Genomic DNA, 9,437 nt, shown 5'->3' with positions numbered 1-9,437 from the left:
TGTAGTTAAACCAACACAAAACGTGGATGAAGCCAAAATAGAATTGCTGGGTTTTCTTGCAAAGGTTTTGTTGTTTCCGATCCAAAACGCCGGGCTTAGAAAATGTAACAATGGCAGGGGATTCTGAGAAACCTTGGGAACTGTTCTTACACTGCAAACACTGAAATCTAAGTAAGATGAAATATCTCAAATAAGGGTGATATTTGCTTATTTTATATATATATATATACATATACATATATTCCTTGCTCACGAATTGACTGAAAGAACACGCACTTGGCGCGATGATGTCATGTTATCGGTGGGAAAATGCATTTTTAGACAATATGATTTGCATGAGCGTTGCCTTTTTGCCTTTCCATTAAGAAAAATAAACTTATATAGTTTTTAGTGTAAGTTTTATGGTTTCATGAAATGCAATGCCGAGTGCATATCATTATGTCAAGATAATGGCACTAGCATTTACTTCATTTAATAATATTTTTCAACATATTGAGCAAAAATGTCTAATTTTTTTTTTCTATCAAGAAACGTGCACTTGTTATTAGTGAAAATATACTTATTTTAAGGTATTTTTGGGTTCATTGAGGTTAGTTAATTTTACTTGTTTTGGAAAGTCTTGACAAGCCGAATTTTCTTGTTCTATTGGAAGATAATTTTGCTTATTTCAAATAAAATACCCCTCATTTTTGTTTAGTTTTTTCTTGTTTTTGAACGCTGACTTTTTGCAGTGTAGTTAAACCTACAAAAAGGTGGATGAAGCCAAAATAGAATTGTTGGGTTTTCTTGCAAAGGTTTTGTCGTTTCTGATCCAAAACGCCGGCCTTAGAAAATGTAACAATGGCAGGGGATTCTGAGATTCTTGGGGACTGTTCCTACACTGCAAAAACTGAAATCTAAGGAAGATGAAATATCTCAAATAAGGGTGATATTTGCTTATTTTCCGTCTGATGAGATCATTCTTCTCACTAAGAGAGTGTTTTACTTGTTTTAAGTGTTTTAAATGATCTCAGTAAGATATTACAGCTTAGATATTACCTATATTGAGTAAAACATGCTTGAAACTAGAATATCAAGTGTTGCAAAGCTGTGTCATCAAGTATAAAACTACTTTTTTCAAAGCAATAATTTCTTATTTCAAGCATGAAATAAACAAATCATGACTTTGACACAATTATGTCTCATAATTAAACCGACAGTTAATATTTAAACATTTAACATTTGACATTTCAAACAATTTTGAACAGAAATAGTCCATGCACATTCAGATAAATTCTTCAAAATTACAATAAAAAAAAATTAGACATATATATATAAAAATATATATATATTCCTTGCTCACGAATTGACTGAAAGAGCACGCACTTGGCGCGATGATGTCATGTTATCGATGGGAAAATGCATTTTTAGACAATATGATTTGCCTGAGCGTTGCCTTTTTGCCTTTCCATTAAGAAAAATAAACGTATATAGTTTTTAGTGTAAGTTTTATGGTTTCATGAAATGCAATGCCGAGTGCATATCATTATGTCAAGATAATGGCACTAGCATTTACTTCATTTAAGAATATTTTTCAACATATTGAGCAAAAATGTCTAATTTTTTTTTTCTACCAAGAAATGTGCACTTGTTATTAGTGAAAATATACTTATTTTAAGGCATTTTTGGGTTCATTGAGGTTAGCTAATTTTACTTGTTTTGGAAAGTCTTGACAAGCCAAATTTTCTTGTTCTATCGGCAGATAATTTTGCTTATTTCAAATAAAATACCCCTCATTTTTGTTTAGTTTTTTCTTGTTTTTGAACGCTGACTTTTTGCAGTGTAGTTAAACCTACAAAAAGGTGGATGAAGCCAAAATAGAATTGTTGGGTTTTCTTGCAAAGGTTTTGTCGTTTCTGATCCAAAACGCCGGCCTTAGAAAATGTAACAATGGCAGGGGATTCTGAGATTCTTGGGGACTGTTCTTACACTGCAAAAACTGAGTAAGATAAGTAACTAAGTAAGATGAAATATCTCAAATAAGGGTGATATTTGCTTATTTTCCGTCTGATGAGATCATTCTTCTCACTAAGAGAGTGTTTTACTTGTTTTAAGTGTTTTGGTCCTAAATGATCTCAGTAAGATATTACAGCTTGTTGCTGAGATTTGATGACCTATATTGAGTAAAACATGCTTGAAACTAGAATATCAACTGTTGCAAAGCTGTGTCATCAAGTATAAAACTACTTTTTTCAAAGCAATGATTTCTTATTTCAAGCATGAAATTAAAAAATCATGACTTTGACACAATTGTGTCTCATAATTAAACCGACAGTTAATATTTAAACATTTAACATGTGACATTTCAAACAATTTTGAACAGAAATAGTCCATGCACATTCAGATAAATTCTTCAAAATTAAAATAAATAACAAATATATACATATATTCCTTGCTCACTAATTGACTGAAAGAGCACGCACTTGGCGCGATGATGTCATGTTATCGGTGGAAAAATGCATTTTTAGACACTATGATTTGCATGAGCGTTGCCTTTTTGCCTTTCCATTAAGAAAAATAAACGTATATAGTTTTTAGTGTAAGTTTTATGGTTTCATGAAATGTAATGCCGAGTGCATATCATTATGTCAATATTTTTCAACATATTGAGAAAAAAGGTTTCATATTTGTTTTTGCGATCAAAAAAAGTGCACTTGTTATTAGTGAGAATATACTTATTTTAATTTATTTTTGGGTTCATTGAGGTTCGCTAATTTTACTTGTTTTGGAAAGTCTTGACAAGCCAAATGTTCTTGTTCTATTGGCAGATAATTTTGCTTATTTCAAATAAAATACCCCTCATTTTTGTTTAGTTTTTCCTTGTTTTTGAACGCTGACTTTTTGCAGTGTAGTTAAACCAACAAAAAGGTGGATGAAGCCAAAATAGAATTGTTGGGTTTTCTTGCAAAGGTTTTGTTGTTTCTGATCCAAAACGCCGGGCTTAGAAAATGTAACAATGGCAGGGGATTCTGAGAAACCTTGGGGACTGTTCTTACACTGCAAAAACTGGAATCTAAGTAAGATGAAATATCTCAAATAAGGGTGATATTTGCTTATTTTCCGTCTGATAAGATCATTCTACTCACTAAGAGAGTGTTTTACTTGTTTTAAGTGTTTTAAATGATCTCAGTTAGATATTACAGCTTAGATATTACCTATATTGAGTAAAACATGCTTGAAACTAGAATATCAACTGTTGCAAAGCTGTGTCATCAAGTATAAAACTACTTTTTTCAAAGCAATGATTTCTTATTTCAAGCATGAAATTAAAAAATCATGACTTTGACACAATTGTGTCTCATAATTAAACCGACAGTTAATATTTAAACATTTAACATATGTCATTTCAAACAATTTTGAACAGAAATAGTCCATGCACATTCAGATAAACTCTTCAAAAATAAAATAAATACAAAATATATACATATATTCCTTGCTCACGAATTGACTGAAAGAACACGCACTTGGTGCGATGATGTCATGTTATCGGTGGAAAAATGCATTTTTAGACACTATGATTTGCATGAGCGTTGCCTTTTTGCCTTTCCATTAAGAAAAATAAACTTATATAGTTTTTAGTGTAAGTTTTATGGTTTCATGAAATGTAATGCCGAGTGCATATCATTATGTCAAGATAATGGCACTAGCATTTACTTCATTTAAGAATATTTTTCAACATATTGATTAAAAATGTCTAATTTTTTTTCTACCAAGAAAAGTGCACTTGTTATTAGTGAGAATATACTTATTTTAAGGTATTTTTGGGTTCATTGAGGTTAATTAATTTTACTTGTTTTGGAAAGTCTTGACAAGCCAAATTTTCTTGTTCTATTGGCAGATAATTTTGCTTAGTTCAAATAAAATACCCCTCATTTTTGTTTAGTTTTTTCTTGTTTTTGAACGCTGACTTTTTGCAGTGTAGTTAAACCAACAAAAAGGTGGATGAAGCCAAAATAGAATTGTTGGGTTTTCTTGCAAAGGTTTTGTTGTTTCTGATCCAAAACGCCGGCCTTAGAAAATGTAACAATGGCAGGGGATTCTGAGATTCTGGGGAACTGTTCTTACACTGCAAACACTGAAATCTAAGTAAGATGAAATATCTCAAACAAGGGTGATATTTGCTTATTTTCCGTCTGATAAGATCATTCTTCTCACTAAGAGAGTGTTTTACTTGTTTTAAGTGTTTTAAATGATCTCAGTAAGATATTACAGCTTAGATATTAACTATATTGAGTAAAACATGCTTGAAACTAGAAAATCAACGGTTGCAAAGCTGTGTCATCAAGCATAAAACTACTTTTTTCAAAGCAATAATATCTTATTTCAAGCATGAAATTAAAAAATCATGATTTTGACACAATTGTGTCTCATAATTAAACCGACAGTTAATATTTAAACATTTAACATGTGACATTTCAAACAATTTTGAACAGAAATAGTTCATGCACATTCAGATAAATTCTTCAAAATTACAATAAAAAAAATATACATATATATATATATATATATATATATATATATATATATATATATATATATATATATATATATATATATATATATATATATATATATATATATATACATATATATATATATATATATATATATATATATATATATATATATATATATATATATATATATATATATATATATATATATATATTCCTTGCTCACTAATTGACTGAAAGAGCACGCACTTGGCGCGATGATGTCATGTTATCGGTGGGAAAATGCATTTTTAGACAATATGATTTGCATGAGCGTTGCCTTTTTGCCTTTCCATTAAGAACAATAAACTAGTTTTCAGTGTAAGTTTTATGGTTTCAAGAAATGTAATGCCGAGCGCATATCATTATGTCAATATTTTTCAACATATTGAGAAAAAAAGTTTCATATTTGTTTTTGCGATCAAAAAAAGTGCACTTGTTATTAGTGAGAATATACTTATTTTAAGGCATTTTTGGGTTCATTGAGGTTAGTTAATTTTACTTGTTTTGGAAAGTCTTGATAAGCCGAAATTTCTTTTTCTATCGGCAGATAATTTTGCTTAGTTTAAATAAAATACCCCTCATTTTTGTTTAGTTTTTTCTTGTTTTTGAACACTGACTTTTTGCAGTGTAGTTAAACCAACAAAAACATGCATAAAGCCAAAATAAAATTGTTGGGTTTTCTTGCAAAGGTTTTGTTGTTTCTGATCCAAAACGCCGGCTTTAGAAAATGTAACAATGGCAGGGGATTCTGAGAAACCTTGGGGACTAATCCTACACTGCAAAAAGTGAAATCTAAGTAAGATGAAATATCTCAAATAAGGGCGATATTTGCTTATTTTCCGTCTGATGAGATCATTCTTCTCACTAAGAGAGTGTTTTACTTGTTTTAAGTGTTTTAAATGATCTCAGTAAGATATTACAGCTTAGATGTTACCTATATTGAGTAAAACATGCTTGAAACTAGAATATCAAGTGTTGCAAAGCTGTGTCATCAAGTATAAAACTACTTTTTTCAAAGCAATAATTTCTTATTTCAAGCATGAAATTAAAAAATCATGACTTTGACACAATTGTGTCTCATAATTAAACCGACAGTTAATATTGAAACATTTAACATGTGACATTTCAAACAATTTTGAACAGAAATAGTCCATGCACATTCAGATAAACTCTTCAAAAATAAAATAAATACAAAATATATACATATATTCCTTGCTCACTAATTGACTGAAAGAGCACGCACTTGGCGCGATGATGTCATGTTATCGGTGGGAAAATGCATTTTTAGACAATATGATTTGCATGAGCGTTGCCTTTTTGCCTTTCCATTAAGAAAAATAAACTTATATAGTTTTTAGTGTAAGTTTTATGGTTTCATGAAATGTAATGCCGAGTGCATATCATTATGTCAAGATAATGGCACTAGCATTTACTTCATTTAAGAATATTTTTCAACATATTGAGCAAAAATGTCTAAATTGTTTTTCTACCAAGAAAAGTGCACTTGTTATTAGTGAAAATATACTTATTTTAAGGTATTTTTGGGTTCATTGAGGTTAGCTAATTTTTCTTGTTCTATTGGCAGATAATTTTGCTTATTTCAAATAAAATACCCCTCATTTTTGTTTTGTTTTTTCTTGTTTTTGAACACTGACTTTTTGCAGTGTAGTTAAACCAACAAAAACATGCATAAAGCCAAAATAAAATCGTTGGGTTTTCTTGCAAAGGTTTTGTTGTTTCTGATCCAAAACGCCGGGCTTAGAAAATGTAACAATGGCAGGGGATTCTGAGAAACCTTGGGGACTGTTCCTACAGTAGCGGAACATTTTCTTTTTACAGTTTTACTGCAAGCTTTTATATGTGCAGATGTTTTGTGTTGGTATTTGATGATTTTAAGACCCAATTTCAAAGATTCTTCTTATGTTTTCACTTGTCGATCCAGTCCAATAAACACAAATAAATGCGAGCTGTACTTCCAAAGACACTAATTTGACTTTGGGTGACACTGTCGTGAGAATCCGTCGCTAAAAAGGAACACACTCACTTTGCAAGCAGCCAAGGACGGATGCCTTAGGGAGGCCAAGACCAAGGCCACAGTCCGTGCCAGTGGAAGCTAAAAGCAGCCTCTGATCCGAGGCAAGGCTCCAGCTTGGGAGGTCGAGCCATGTTGATGACCGCAGAGAAGGCGGTGATTATGTGTCCTAAATACCCAGAAGGATGCAGGCAGCCATTCCACTTGGACTACGCCGTGATCAATAGTTTTCCAAGACCAACGTTCTGCCTTCAGTTCTGTAATGTAAACTTGCTGTCCGGTAATCTGATTCTAATCATTTCCATTGATAAAGTTGTTTTCACTAATCGTATACTTTCTGAAAAACATCCCAGACCAGGGGTGTCCAAACTTTTGTCTCACTCACTGGAAAATCAAAGCATGTCGGGGCCATTTTTGATATTAAAAATTTTTAATACCAATACAATTGTCATGTCTGTGTAATCATGTTTTGTTAAGTCATGTTTTGTTTAGTTATAGGACTCTTTAGTTTCTGTCTTTTCACTCCCTTGTCTTGTTTCCATGATTACCCCATTAGTTTCACCTGTTCCACGTGTGCACTCTTGATTGTCACCATAGCAACCCATTAGTTTTTCACCTGTCACATCACGCACCTGTTTCACGTTTTGAGTCACGCACCTGTTTTCGTTAATCATGTCTGTAGTATTTAAGTTCAGTGTTTTTCAGTTTGTCTTTCTGGTGACATCCTCACATTTATGCTCTGTCCATTCCTGACACTTCTTTCCATGTCCATCCTTCATGCTACTATTTTTGTCCAAGCCAAGTAAGTTTTTGTTCCATGTTTATAGTCTTTTTGGTTTCATAGTTTGTTCTCCGCCATTGTGCGCGCCTTTTGTTTACTTCCTTTTGTTTTGTAGTTATAGTCTTTAAATAAAAATGTACTTAAATTCCCGTCTCGCCCGAGCCAACTTTCCGTTGCATCCCGGAAAAACTAAACCCCAGGACCAAGTCTTGACAACAATAAACCCTGTGGGCCCTCAAGCTTGGTCCTGCACTGCAAAAACTGAAATCTAAGTAAGATGAAATATCTCAAATAAGGGTGATATTTGCTTATTTTCCGTCTGATAAGATCATTCTTCTCACTAAGAGAGTGTTTTACTTGTTTTAAGTGTTTTGCTCCTAAATGATCTCAGTAAGATATTGCAGCTTGTTGCTGAGATTTGATGACCTATATTGAGTAAAACTGTCAAGACGTGGACTATGGTGTGTTTGTTTTCCCGAGATGCAAGTAAAGCTGGACTTGTAAATACATATTTATTGTTAACGCTCAAAAAAGGAATAAACAAAAGGTGCATCACAAGGGCGGAAGTACAAAAAAGCTTGGCTATGAAAACAAAAGACTAGCACAAAGGCAATTAACTATGAACATGAAACAAAAACACTTACTATGGCATGGCATGAAGCATGAATAACAAGGGTGGACATGAATATCATGGGGTAGCATGGATGGATAGATAGATAATGTCACCAGGCCGATTGCCTGGCAACAACAAACTTAAATACTGGTGACATGATTAGTGAAAACAGGTGCGTGACTCAAAATGAGAAAACGTGAGACAGGTGCGTGACATGAGGATGTGAACCAGGTGAAACTAATGGTTACTATGGTGACAAAGCAAGGGAGTGAAGACAAGAACTAAAAAGTGTCCAAAAACCAAGTAAAACGTAACTAAACAAAACATGATCACAGACATGACAATAAACATGCTCGAAACTAGAATATCAAGTGTTGCAAAGCTGTGTCATCAACACTCACAAGTATAAAACTACTTTTTTTTAAAGTCATCATTTCTTATTTCAAGCATGAACAAAAGAAAATCATGACTTTGACACAATTGTGTCTCATAATTAAAACAGATGACAGCCAAATGGACTTTGCTGTTTTATTTTCAATGAAACGGACGTTTTATATATATATATATATATATATATATATATATATATATATATATATATATATATATATATATATATATATATATATAGACCGGCCCCCGGACAATTTTTTTTTTATTGGAATTTTGAAGAATTTATCTGATTGTGCATGAATTATGAGACACAATTGTGTCAAAGTCATGTTTTGATTATTTCATGCTTGAAATAAGAACTTATTATTTTGAAAAAGCAGTTTTATACATGTGAGTGTTGATGACACAGCTTTGCAACACTTGATATTCTAGTTTCAAGCATGTTTTACTCAATATAGGTCATCAAAGCTCTGTCATGACTTGATCTTGGTTGTTTGCTTTTCCAGGATGCAGCGGAAAGTTGGCACGGGCGAGACGGGAACCAAGGTACATGATTTATTTATTAAAAAAAAGATCAAACAAAAAGCGCGCACAATGGCGGAGAATAAACTATGAAAAAAAACAAAAAGACTATAAACATGGAACCAAAACTTACTGTGACAAGGGACATGAAGCAGGATCATAGAGGAGTGTGCAGAAGCATATATGGGGTGTGAGGTCGTCAGGCCGAACAACAGAAAATGAATGAACTTAAATACTATGGACATGATTAGTGAAAGCAGGTGCGTGACTCAAAACATGAAACAGGTGCGTGACGTGACAGGTGAAAACTAATGGTTGCTATGGTGACCAGACAAGGGAGTGAAAAGACAGAAACTAAACAAAACATGACTTAAAACAAAACATGATAATACAGACATGACAATCTCAGCAACAAGCTGTAATATCTTACTGAGATCATTTAGGACCAAAACCCTTAAAACAAGTAAAACACTCTAACATAAAATCTGCTTAGTGTGAAGAATGATCTTATCAGACAGAAAATAAGCAAATATCACCCTTATTTGAGATATTTCATCTTAC

At 32.5% G+C, this 9,437-nt stretch overlaps 1 protein-coding gene across 3 annotated transcripts in view; it reads right to left on the bottom strand.

The window, feature by feature from the left end:
* plod2 (procollagen-lysine, 2-oxoglutarate 5-dioxygenase 2) overlaps positions 1–9,437 on the bottom strand; it is a 166,123-nt gene that overhangs the window by 89,908 nt on the left and 66,778 nt on the right. The gene's annotated exons all lie outside the window — the stretch shown is intronic.

This window comes from Nerophis lumbriciformis, linkage group LG07 (genome assembly GCF_033978685.3).
Source record: "Nerophis lumbriciformis linkage group LG07, RoL_Nlum_v2.1, whole genome shotgun sequence".
Lineage (NCBI taxonomy): Eukaryota > Metazoa > Chordata > Actinopteri > Syngnathiformes > Syngnathidae > Nerophis > Nerophis lumbriciformis.
This window is presented reverse-complemented; position numbering and strand designations above follow the sequence as displayed.